Below are 10,557 nucleotides of genomic sequence, written 5' to 3' on the forward strand. Positions count from 1 at the left end.
TCAGAGGACAGCAGAAAGGGGACAGGGGAAGGTCCAGGCTTTTCCTGGTCACACCACATGGCTTTGATTTCTGGCCACACTTACCCCGTGCTCTGGGGTAACCCAGATATCAGTGATGAGGCCAGATATCATGAATTACCATCTGAGCCTCAAGTTAAGATGGACCGACTTCACCTGAGCTGTCACAGGTGGGACAGGTGAAGGAGGGTTACAGGCGACAATATATGAAGAGCCACCAGCCTAGATGACAGAAGCATCCCACCTTAGTCGCCTTCTGTGCAGGAATCCCGTATTTTTAGGGGAAATTCAGACACAGCTCTCAGTATTCCCACCATGTGGGCGAAGGGAGAAGCCTGGAGAAATTCAATCCACGTACAAAGCTCAGTCCCAAGTTTTAGTCCTGGTTGCCAACATCTTCCTCATAAAATCTTTGCCCAGAGCCATCACAAAAAGGACAAAATTGTCTGATTTCCACATTGTCTTTCTGTCTTCCGTCAATTAAGTTGACTGACCTTGAACGAGCCCATTTGGTGCTCACTCTTTCCAGTTGTATAATGAGGATGGCACTGGTCTGGCAGCACAGAGGTCACTGCCAGCACTGATGCTTTACGGTTGTCTCCCAGTAACGCTATTCCCTCTGCCGGGCTGGGAGATGGGGATAGCTGAGCCGGCGGCAGTATTGGGTAGTGGTTAGAGCTTTGCCTCTAGAGTGGGAGAGACTTGGCTTAGATGCTGGCCCCTCTCCGGGCTCAGAGCGCCTCCTCCTCTGATGGAGGTCGGCTGTGAGCATTGAACCAGCTAGTTGGCCGCCATCAACCAGACCTACACTCCAGGTCAGGCTTGAACTGAGTCAGCACAAAGATTGTCTAAGGGATTTGGGACGGGATCGCGAGCGTGCCTCCAACTCAAAATCAGGAGAACGTCAACATTTTTATCAAAACAATCATCTGTCGTAAAGACAACACGAACCAGAATGAAGCCTTTCCGCGTGGACCCAGCTGCCAGGAGGGATGAGCGTTGGCCGGCCTGTGTGGTGACCCCGGGGCTTGTGGTGTGAGAGGTCAGGCTTGGGAGGAAGCCAGCACCGCTCCGCGGCCTGAGGGTGGGCGAGGGCCCTGTGTAACCATCCGTCCAGCTGAGGAGGGGCTGGGAGGCAGATGGGTGAGGGGAGAATCCTGCGTGAAACCTTTTCACTTTTCCGTAGAGCGAGGACTCTAATGGTAAAAAGTGAAAAGAATCACTTCCTTTTCCTCAGGCAGAAGATGACACCTCTTAAAGAGTTTCTCCTAACTGTTCCCTCGGGGACTAGATCCAAGGCCCCTTTTGTGCTCCCTGTTTAGACTTGATGTTTCAATTGGGAACACTTAGCGTTGCAAGCATGGGGAATTTCTGATCGCTCACTGTATCTGAAAGCTGAAAGAGCAACTCTCTTCCCAGCAAGCCCGAGGATCCGGCTTCATGACGGGCTGGCCATGGCCGTGGCCAGCCTGGGACTGCGCAGCTGGACCGTGCAGGGGCCGGGGAGAGACGCAGATCCCTTCCTCAGGCCACAGGCACGTCTGTTTCCCACCGAATGGCCCAGCCCCGGGGGCCCTTTTCCAAAGGCTGCCTTATTACTGGGGCTCCCTGCTATTTTACAGGGCAGCTGCTCCGCCCTGGCCCGTTCTTCCACCCACAAAGCGCATGCCCTGCTCTTGGTGAGGTTGTCCTGTGGAGTGCTAAGAGATGCCCCTTTTTATTCCCAAGGGGCTGGGACGAAGCACAAATGAATTACAGCCACGAAGCCTTCAGTCGGATTTTCTTGTCCAGTACGCTTCACGTGGATGGGAGACTGTGTTTCATCTAAGAAGCAGTAAACAGGGGAATGAGGTTCTAGAGAAATTTAAAGGGAATCTAGAGAGTTCTGACATTCCTGAGACGAGGAAGCATTTCGCTTTGAAGTTTCAGGTCACTAAGCGGGGCTGAACCCCAGGAAGCTGACGCTGGTGGGAGTGTCCTGGCCGAAGGACAGGAGCCCCAGGCTGGTCCGACACTCCTGCTACTTGGCTGGGAAGCCCTGGCACTGGGAAGACAGCTCATTACTTATGTCTCCGTCTACTACTTGCCTCCATGTGGAGGCCCCATGATGAGTTGCACTGACGTCAAGAAAAAAAGTCTGGGGGGGAAATATACCGGATAGTGACAAGCTGGGAAGGCTGGAGGACTCGTAATGTTCACTAGAGTTTTCCTGAAAATGAGGTTGGGTGGGAAAAGAGTGGCCTGTCCCCGGGCTTGGCTCACTGGCCAGCTGGGCTCTGGGCATCGTCAAGGCCACCAGCAGCAGGGTTTTCAGATGTCCTACAGAGCACGTGGCGGTCCTAGGGCGTCTCAGAGATTCAGATCCAGGAACTCCAGTATCCGCCCAGGAAACAGTCTTCTCTGCAAACGCACCAAGCCTGAGAGCGGGACATAACACGCCTATCGCGTTCCGTCAAGTTCAGGACCAGCTTATTTCCATCAAGTTCAGGACCAGCTTATTTCCATCAAGTTCAGGACCAGCTTATTTCCATCAAGTTCAGGAGCATCTTCTGGTCCAGCAAGTTTTCAAGGAATGGGACATAAATGGAGAGGCATGTACCTCTCAGCCACTAAGCGTAGGTCCAGGATTTGTGGGACCAACGCTCATTCAATTCAGAAATAAGGAAAATAGTACCACATCGTCAGTGCAGAATCAGGGGCAGGGCCTTGGAAGGCACTTGTACATGGCAGAGACTCTGAAGCTTAAGCGCTTCTAACTTCACAGTAGATTATCTCTGTCCCCTGCAGTGGTTATCAGCAAAGGGCAGTTAGGTTACTCACTGCAAACTCACCCTCTGGTCATGGAGTCACAGAACACGGTGACAATGGCCCTTGGTGGCCTGAACAGGCTGGGGTTCCCCCAGCAACTGAGGCAGCTCCTAGAGTCTCTGTTTCAGAAAATAAAGCCAAGAAGGCGCGCGTCCCACGTCCTCCAAGTGCACATCATGCTGCCCAGGGGACAAGTTTCTTGCACCCCTGCCTCTCCCGGGGCCTGACCGAGTGCCGGCACAGAGCCAGCTCATGGCTGAACGGATGCTGAAGTGAAGAATTAAATTGAAGGAAAAAACCCAGATCCCCAGGTGAGGGTGAAATTCCCAGACAGGGCTCGGAGGTGAGGGGCAATTCCCTTCCTGGGCCTACGAGACAAGTGTGTTCCTGCCTTGCCTGCGGTGGGACGATAAACCTCTCCCTGTCTGTCAAGGAGAGGGGTTCTCCTGGGTGGTGTCCAGGGCCACCAAGGAGCCCTTAGGCCTGGACTTCCCGGCACGTGGGCATTTTTCTCTCCAGAGAAGGTGGCGCCGGAGAGGCTTGCAGACGTAACCCAGCTGTCGCCCCTCAGCTTCCAGCCCCTCACCCTTGGCTCTCCTGCTGAGTTTGGACCAGGAGACCCCTTCCTGCTCTTCCTCGAGATGGTGCCTGGACCAAGTGCTTTCCTCTGTGGGAGACGGAGAGATGAAGGTCTCTGCCTCAGCCTATGAGGTGACAGGGCCTCGAGCCAGAAGTCAGTGCGTGGAAGGAAACCTCGTGCAGGGTCAGATTTCGTCTGGTAGAAATTGGGACGATGGGGGGGAGCCTGGACATGGGGGTGGAGGCGTTGTCGACAGCAAAGGCTTCAGGCGGGGCTAACCTCTGTCCACAGGCTGGACGAGGGAGGGCGTCACTGTGTGCCGAGCCCAAGCGATGGGTGAAGAAGGGTGTTCCCCGGGACACTGACGCAAAGAGCCACTGCGCCGGGAAAGAGGGTCAAGTGGGCTTGGGGAGCGGCAGACGCCATCGCCTGCTGGGACATCTGTCGTGTGTGGAGTGCATTAACGTCGGAAAAGTCTTACAGCGGAATAAGCAAAACCAGACAACGTTCACTCTGCCAGCGTTTCCCAAATGTGCTGGTCACGGCACCCTTGTTCGGGTCACACCACGGACATGCCGCGGGCGACACTGGAGCTGAATCGAGGCTGGGGAAGGGACCGGCTGAGCGGGAGGGTGGCTCTGTGTGCCTTTGGCCGGATGGAGGGACGGGGTGGGGTGTGCAGAACACTCACTGAGCCTTGGGGGTCAGGGCTCTGCCCTGCAGTCGAAGGCAGGAGTCTGTAGGGGCACCTTGGGGAAAAGGTGGGGCAGAGAGGGTAAAAAATTACAAAACCCTCAGGAAGTAATGCATATCTTGCTTGGGCAAGAGATATGGGGGAAACAGGGTCCCACTCTGTGAGGTCAAGAAAAGGGAGCCCATGGGGAGACTGAGAACCTGCTGAAAAAGATCTATTAGGATGACAGGTGTTCCCAGGGTGTGTGTTATTAGGATGAGGGGTGCTAATGATACACCTAAAATATGACTATGATTATTTACTGTATTATTACCATGAGTGGTGATACTAACGTTTATCTGAAGCTTTATTGTTTGCAAGGTTATTTAAATCTCCTTGGATCCACAGAAAAACTCTGTGAGATGAATGATGGTCCTTAACGTTATTCACTCTTGGGATGAGATAAGTTGAGTAAGTTGCTGACATTCACTTAAGCAATAGATGCTGGAGCTTGGACTCAAGCCCTGGGCTCAAAGTTTCTGGTCCTTTCTTTGGGTGGAGCCAGCAGTTCTGTGGCCCTCTGGCTGCCCTTCTTGGGGGACGACCAGCAGGAGGGGGCCAGGGCCCCGGGATCCCTTTGGGGGGGATCAGAGGAAAGCCTGCCAGGGTCCTTGGCGCTTGAGCTGCCATGTTGCCCAGAGCCTAAGGCACAGAGGTGGGAGGAGACTGTGCCCCGTAGAGGTTCCCCTAAAGTTGGGGATGGCCAGGGTGCGAGGCCAGAAAGACAGTTCTTTTCCCTCACATTTACCTCTTTGGTCCCTGCTCAGCCAGAAGAAGCAGTGAACAGGGCTCCGGCCTGTGTAGGGTTTTCTAGCTTTGGAGGAAAGGCACAAACATCTGCCCTAATTATATATCAGGCTTCTCCCAAAATTGGCAAGGCAGAGTGAAGAAGCCTGGATCCATTTTCAAACTGTCTTATAGGGTTGTTCTGGGGTTCTGAGACCCTAAGGGGACGAGCTGATTCCAGGTATTCAGCCCCAGGGCCCTGAGCTGCAGGTGGACCCAGGGCAAAGGGAGGGGTCCACGTTTAATCCCACCCCAGCCTTGAGTCATGTGTGGATCTTGAAGCCAACGTGGGAAAGCTGTAGCTGCAAAGACCATCTGGAGATGATCCGAAGTCGTGAATCACCCGCAGGGAACAATAGGGCTGATCCACAGGCCACCTGGTGCATGTTCAGATGCTGTGAGTGAGGGATGGGGTCACAGAGCAGAGCGAGGGGCAAGCCTCAAGGCTCACGGGGGGAAGATCCAGAACACAGAGGGGCTGAAAGCAGAGCACGTCGGGACAATGGGAAGCAGCCCGGCGGGGGTGGGATTGCGCTGAGAGGGGCTCAGCTGGAGGGGAGGGACCCAGAGCCGAGAAGTGCCTGGGGTGGGGAGACAGCTGAGTGTGCTCAGGAGGAGAGGACCAGCGAGGTGAGGCCTGTGGGCTGAGATGAGACAGAACGAGTGAGACAAGCAGGCCGAGGGCATGGTAGGGGCGATGGAGTGGGAGCCTCGGGGAGCCCCTCTTGGGCACCGTGCTGGTGGGCAGCACCCCTGGCCAGGGAAGGCTCATGGGTCACGGCCAAGGGGGCAACAGTTTGGCCTCCCGTCACCAGGAACGATGGGGCAAGGTGTCGTGAATGCATTTTCTAGAACACCCGGTCCACTTGATGTCGACCCGCACCCACTCCTCAGGCCAGAGAAGGAAAACTCTTGTGGGTGATTCCGAGGGTCCTGCCTGGGGAGCTCTGCACCCATCAGCTCCCGGGTCAGCCCACAACCTCCTGCTTATCAGCCCTGATGGCCCAACTTCTCCTCCGGGAAACCGTGCAGACCCCCTTCCAGCGGGAACTCCCTTACGAGGGCATCCCTACTGTGTCTGTACCTTCTCAGCTGCCTTGCTTCCCATACCAGGCTCACCTGCCCCAAATCCCCTTCTGATTGTACCTGCCTGCCTGGAAACGAAAAGTGATCCACAAGGTGAAAATAAGGCAAAGTAGAGATGCGTGTCCTCTCAGTGTCATGCTGGAGCCTGATCCAAAGGCCCTTCCAAGGATGATTCAAAACCCATGCCTTTGCTGGGCTAACCCTTTGCTACAGATCAGGACCTCAATTCACTGAAGTTACTTGGAGATTTATGCCAGATAGTGATGCAAATTATTTCCGTCGGATAGAAAAGACAACCCCAAACGGTATGGCTATATGGACATAAATCAGTTTAGAAAACTCTAACCTGGTGTCTAATTCCACACGCTTTCTTCAGTGGCTGTAAATACTGTACTTCAAACACTCTTTAAATCAGCTCGTCTGTTTGTTTCCTCATTAACGAGTTAAATAAATCTTTGACACAGGTGTATTCTGTTTTTATGCATTTGTGTTTCTAACATTTGGGAAATTTGACACTTTTAGAGATTGTTTCATAGAAAGGCCCAAATGGGCTTCCTTGTTGAAGCCCATTAAACTGTGTCACCCCCAGGAGAGTGCCATGTTCTGCTTGGTCCCAGGCATGAGCTTTCCTGGGTCCCAAAGTCAGTCTCCAGGAGCAAGAGAACGCCATCTCTGGTGACTCTCTGGTTTTCTGGGGTTTCTTGGATTTTTGGTTTCACTGTTTCAAATTCTGATTCTATGTTTCTGCTTTTGTTTCTGGTCTGCATAACTTACAGTCTCTTTCCACTGCTGGTTCCAGTGAAACCAGTTTTTATCTTGGGTCACTAGTTGGCCTTGACATTCCCCTCATGCGTCAGGAAACTCTGGGTCCGGGCCACACTGTCTTCAAGACTGGTGGGTGTCTGACCACTCGGCTGGTCTCCACTGCACAGGGAGAGAGCACCTTGTGTATTTGTGGATTTGGTCTGTGCACAGCTGCTAAGTTAAGCCCCCTTGGTGAAAGCAGGGATTGGAAATCTGGCTTTATGGGCTGACCTCTTGGTGACCCAGTATGGTCTGTTGGGTTGGGTGGATGATGGGAGAATCTAGTTTGTTAATTTTTTATTGTTTGTTTATCTACTAGGAATCAAATCGATTAAGAAAATATTTCACGCCCACTGGAAAGGAGAACGGCTCTTTGAGAACTGGACGGGTGAGTTTCACTATTTCTGTGTTTACCTTTGACCTGCAGCTCAGAGTATAGAACTACAGCTGCAAGTTCTCGGTGGGTCTGTACATCTGTCATTGAGAACAACCTCTGTTTCTCGTTGTGTTCGTGTGAAATATATTCTGGAGAATATTAATAAATGTGAGGATATAAATTTGATGATGTATTTTCTAAAAGAAGTTCTATTCAGATTGGTTTATAGAGAATTGTAAACACTTACCTATATCTAATATTCCCTGAATTTCTAGAAAATAAAGAAACTGAACTTCTAGTACTTTAGATGTGCTGGTCTTTTGAGGAAAAAAAAAAGGCCCTCTTACAGAAACTGCTAGCTCAGAAATCTTTTAATTAAGAATCTCAGTTCACATAAGCAAGGTGAATTGTTAAATAAATCAAACTGGTTTAATAATTTTGGTTTAAAAACCAGCTGCATGACTTCTTCTCGATTTTATAAGCTTGGACTATAATACAAGGATACATTTTACTTAAAGATTTGGATTTGTTTTCTCAGGAAGAGACTACTTATAATGTAAACTTCCTGAGATTTTTTGTTTTTTTTTTTTACTGGCTTCCTGGTCAGGAAACTAACATTACTGGTCAGGAAACTAACATTACTTCTATATAATGTTTAAGTTAAGAAAAGTATAAAATTACATGTTCAACTAATTTGAATTCTAGTTCTGACAATTTTTATATCAACTTTTAGTATATTCTATAGTGTGTCAGCTTAAAATATAATTCTCAAAATCCTTCGTTAACCTAAAACCTTGAATTAATATTAAATCAAGGTAATTAATGGACAGTTTTTGGATGCCTGAACAATTTTTTAAATAAGATAGACTGTTGAAACGCTGGTCCAACTGTAGTTTAGAATATACGGCCTCCTTTTAACCAGGATAAATGAGGCAAAGTAATTGTGCAACCAAGGTCATGCCTGGAATGTCACCATTAAAAATTTTTATTTTATCAGATATGTATGTACATATATCTACATAATTTCTATATAGATATATATAAAATTTTTTTAACAAGGAGCCTGTATTTTCATTTTGGACTGAGTTCTGCAAATTATATAATCAGTTCTGTATGTATTTGTGTGCATGTGCGTGTATGTATGTGTGTACATACACATATATGTATTCATATCTTTGCTTGTTATTGTTATATATAACAATATATATAAGCTGTTCCTTTGGGTTTTATTTATCAAACATGTTCATTTTCTACCATTTTATAAAAACGTGTAAGGATGTAGGTAGCTGTAGGGGATCCTAGTACGTGTGTTTGTGAGATTTGCGAATCTGCTGAAATACTTGTGTAGGACAGAGAATTTTCAATTACTTACCTCTAAGTTTTCTCTCTGGTTCAAGTTATAGTTTATATGAATATATAATCAATATAATATGTTTATCTGAGACTGTATGAGGAATAATAATGGCAAAGAAACACAACTGTATGTGCAAAGTAATAAAATGTGTTTTTGCTTTTCAAGGGAGAAAGAGGATAGCTTTGCATTAAAGTGTCAGGTGGCTCCAGAATGTGGAGGAGTTTAGTAAAGGGTAGAATGCTAGTGGCTGCAGCATCTGTGGAAGGTGTGGGTGGAGGTGATTGATTTGCCTTGGATTATATAACAAATCTAAAAAAGTGTAAGAGTGTGTTTGAATTTGCCAAAGTCTACTCAGTTCTCATGGGTTTATCCATAAGATAATTTTATTAAAAGTTCTGTGACTCCCTTCCTGGTAATAGACCCATGTAAAACTAGAATTTGGTTTCCTTTCTGTTAAAATGACTATAGGTCTTAGAATATTTTATCTGCTCATAATAAGCAGTAGCAAAAGATCTTTCTTTACCTTTATCATAATTTTCCTAGGCAAGCGAGATGCCATATGTTAGGAATAACTTTTTGTTATTTTTGTTATTTGTGCTGACTTATATTTGTTATTTGTGCTGACTTTTATCTTGATTATTTTTAAAATTTCAAAGTTCCTCACATCTGAAAGAACTAAGATCCCTAACGGTTGTGTTATCTTCTCAGTGTATTTCGAAATATCATATTGGCATTTTGATTAATAAGTAGTCAAGCTAAAATCACATTTTTCCTAGGTAACTATGATCCTTTCAAAATCCCCTCTAATAACTTTAAAACTTAAATGAAAAACTAAATTTTGCCCCCCGCACTATTTAATATTTTTTAATTTCAAAATAGATTTTATACCTAAACTATATACGTTATTTCCCAGAAGGTCCCTGGGCAATTACAAAGATTCATTCTTTCATATTATTTACAGAGGGATGATAGAAATAATTGGGTTTGTTTGTATGTTGTCTATTTGGTAAATAGGTCAACACTATAACAAGAGCTACACAGGAAGATTGTCAAAAGAGAGCTCAGGTTGCCCAGGTTAATCTTTCACAGGTAGTATGTTATTAATATAAATATATTTCAGAGATTTGACATTTGACAGGAACTCCTGCAGGTCTGTCAGTACTCTCACTGCCTATAATACATCCCTCCGCTGAAGGTAGCCACGAACCAGAGCCCTGTGGACCAGTGAGGTTATTACACTTAGTAACTGTAATAAATTAACCATCACTATTCAGAGTTTTTCTCAACAGGTGGTTTTTGCTTTCCCCTCGTATTTGCCGGAATTTTCTATAATATCCAGGTTAGCAATTGGATCTTTAACAAAGGATAGTCTCAAAGCATTAGTGGAAAGGCTTATAGCAGGTACGCTAAACTATTGATACTTGGAAAAATACACTCATGCATACAGGTTTGGGAGTTTAATTAAGGTGGCATCACTTACACAACTCTGACAGCTTGTATCAGACAAGAGTCACGTTTCTCAGCTCTCTCCAGTCCAAAAGCAAATAACTTTGCAAAAGCAGCTTGCTGACCCATGAGCCAGTGGTACAAGAATTAGTTAAGGGAACTGAATGAACAGATGAAGGAAACTTAATTGTGTGGGTTTTTTTAAGGATTATTGAAATTGTTTTTAATATTTTATCATTTGATGTCTGTATGGGGGAACTCTTCTTTTTCGTGGTAAAATATACATAACAAAATTACCATGCTAACCATTTTAAGTGTACAATTCCATGGCATCAAGTACATTCACAATGTTGTGCAACCATCACTACCATCCATCTTCAGAGCTTTTTCATCATCCCAGACAGACGTTCTGGACCCGTTAAACAATAACTGTTACCACCCCCATCCCAGCCACTGGCACCCACCATCCTACTTTCTGTGCTTGTGAATTTGACTACCCTAGGTGCCTCATATAAGTGGTATCATACAATCTTTGGACTTTTGTGACTGGCTTATTTCACTTAGCA

Source organism: Balaenoptera borealis (genome assembly GCF_965194805.1).
Source record: "Balaenoptera borealis genome assembly, chromosome: 3".
NCBI lineage: Eukaryota > Metazoa > Chordata > Mammalia > Artiodactyla > Balaenopteridae > Balaenoptera > Balaenoptera borealis.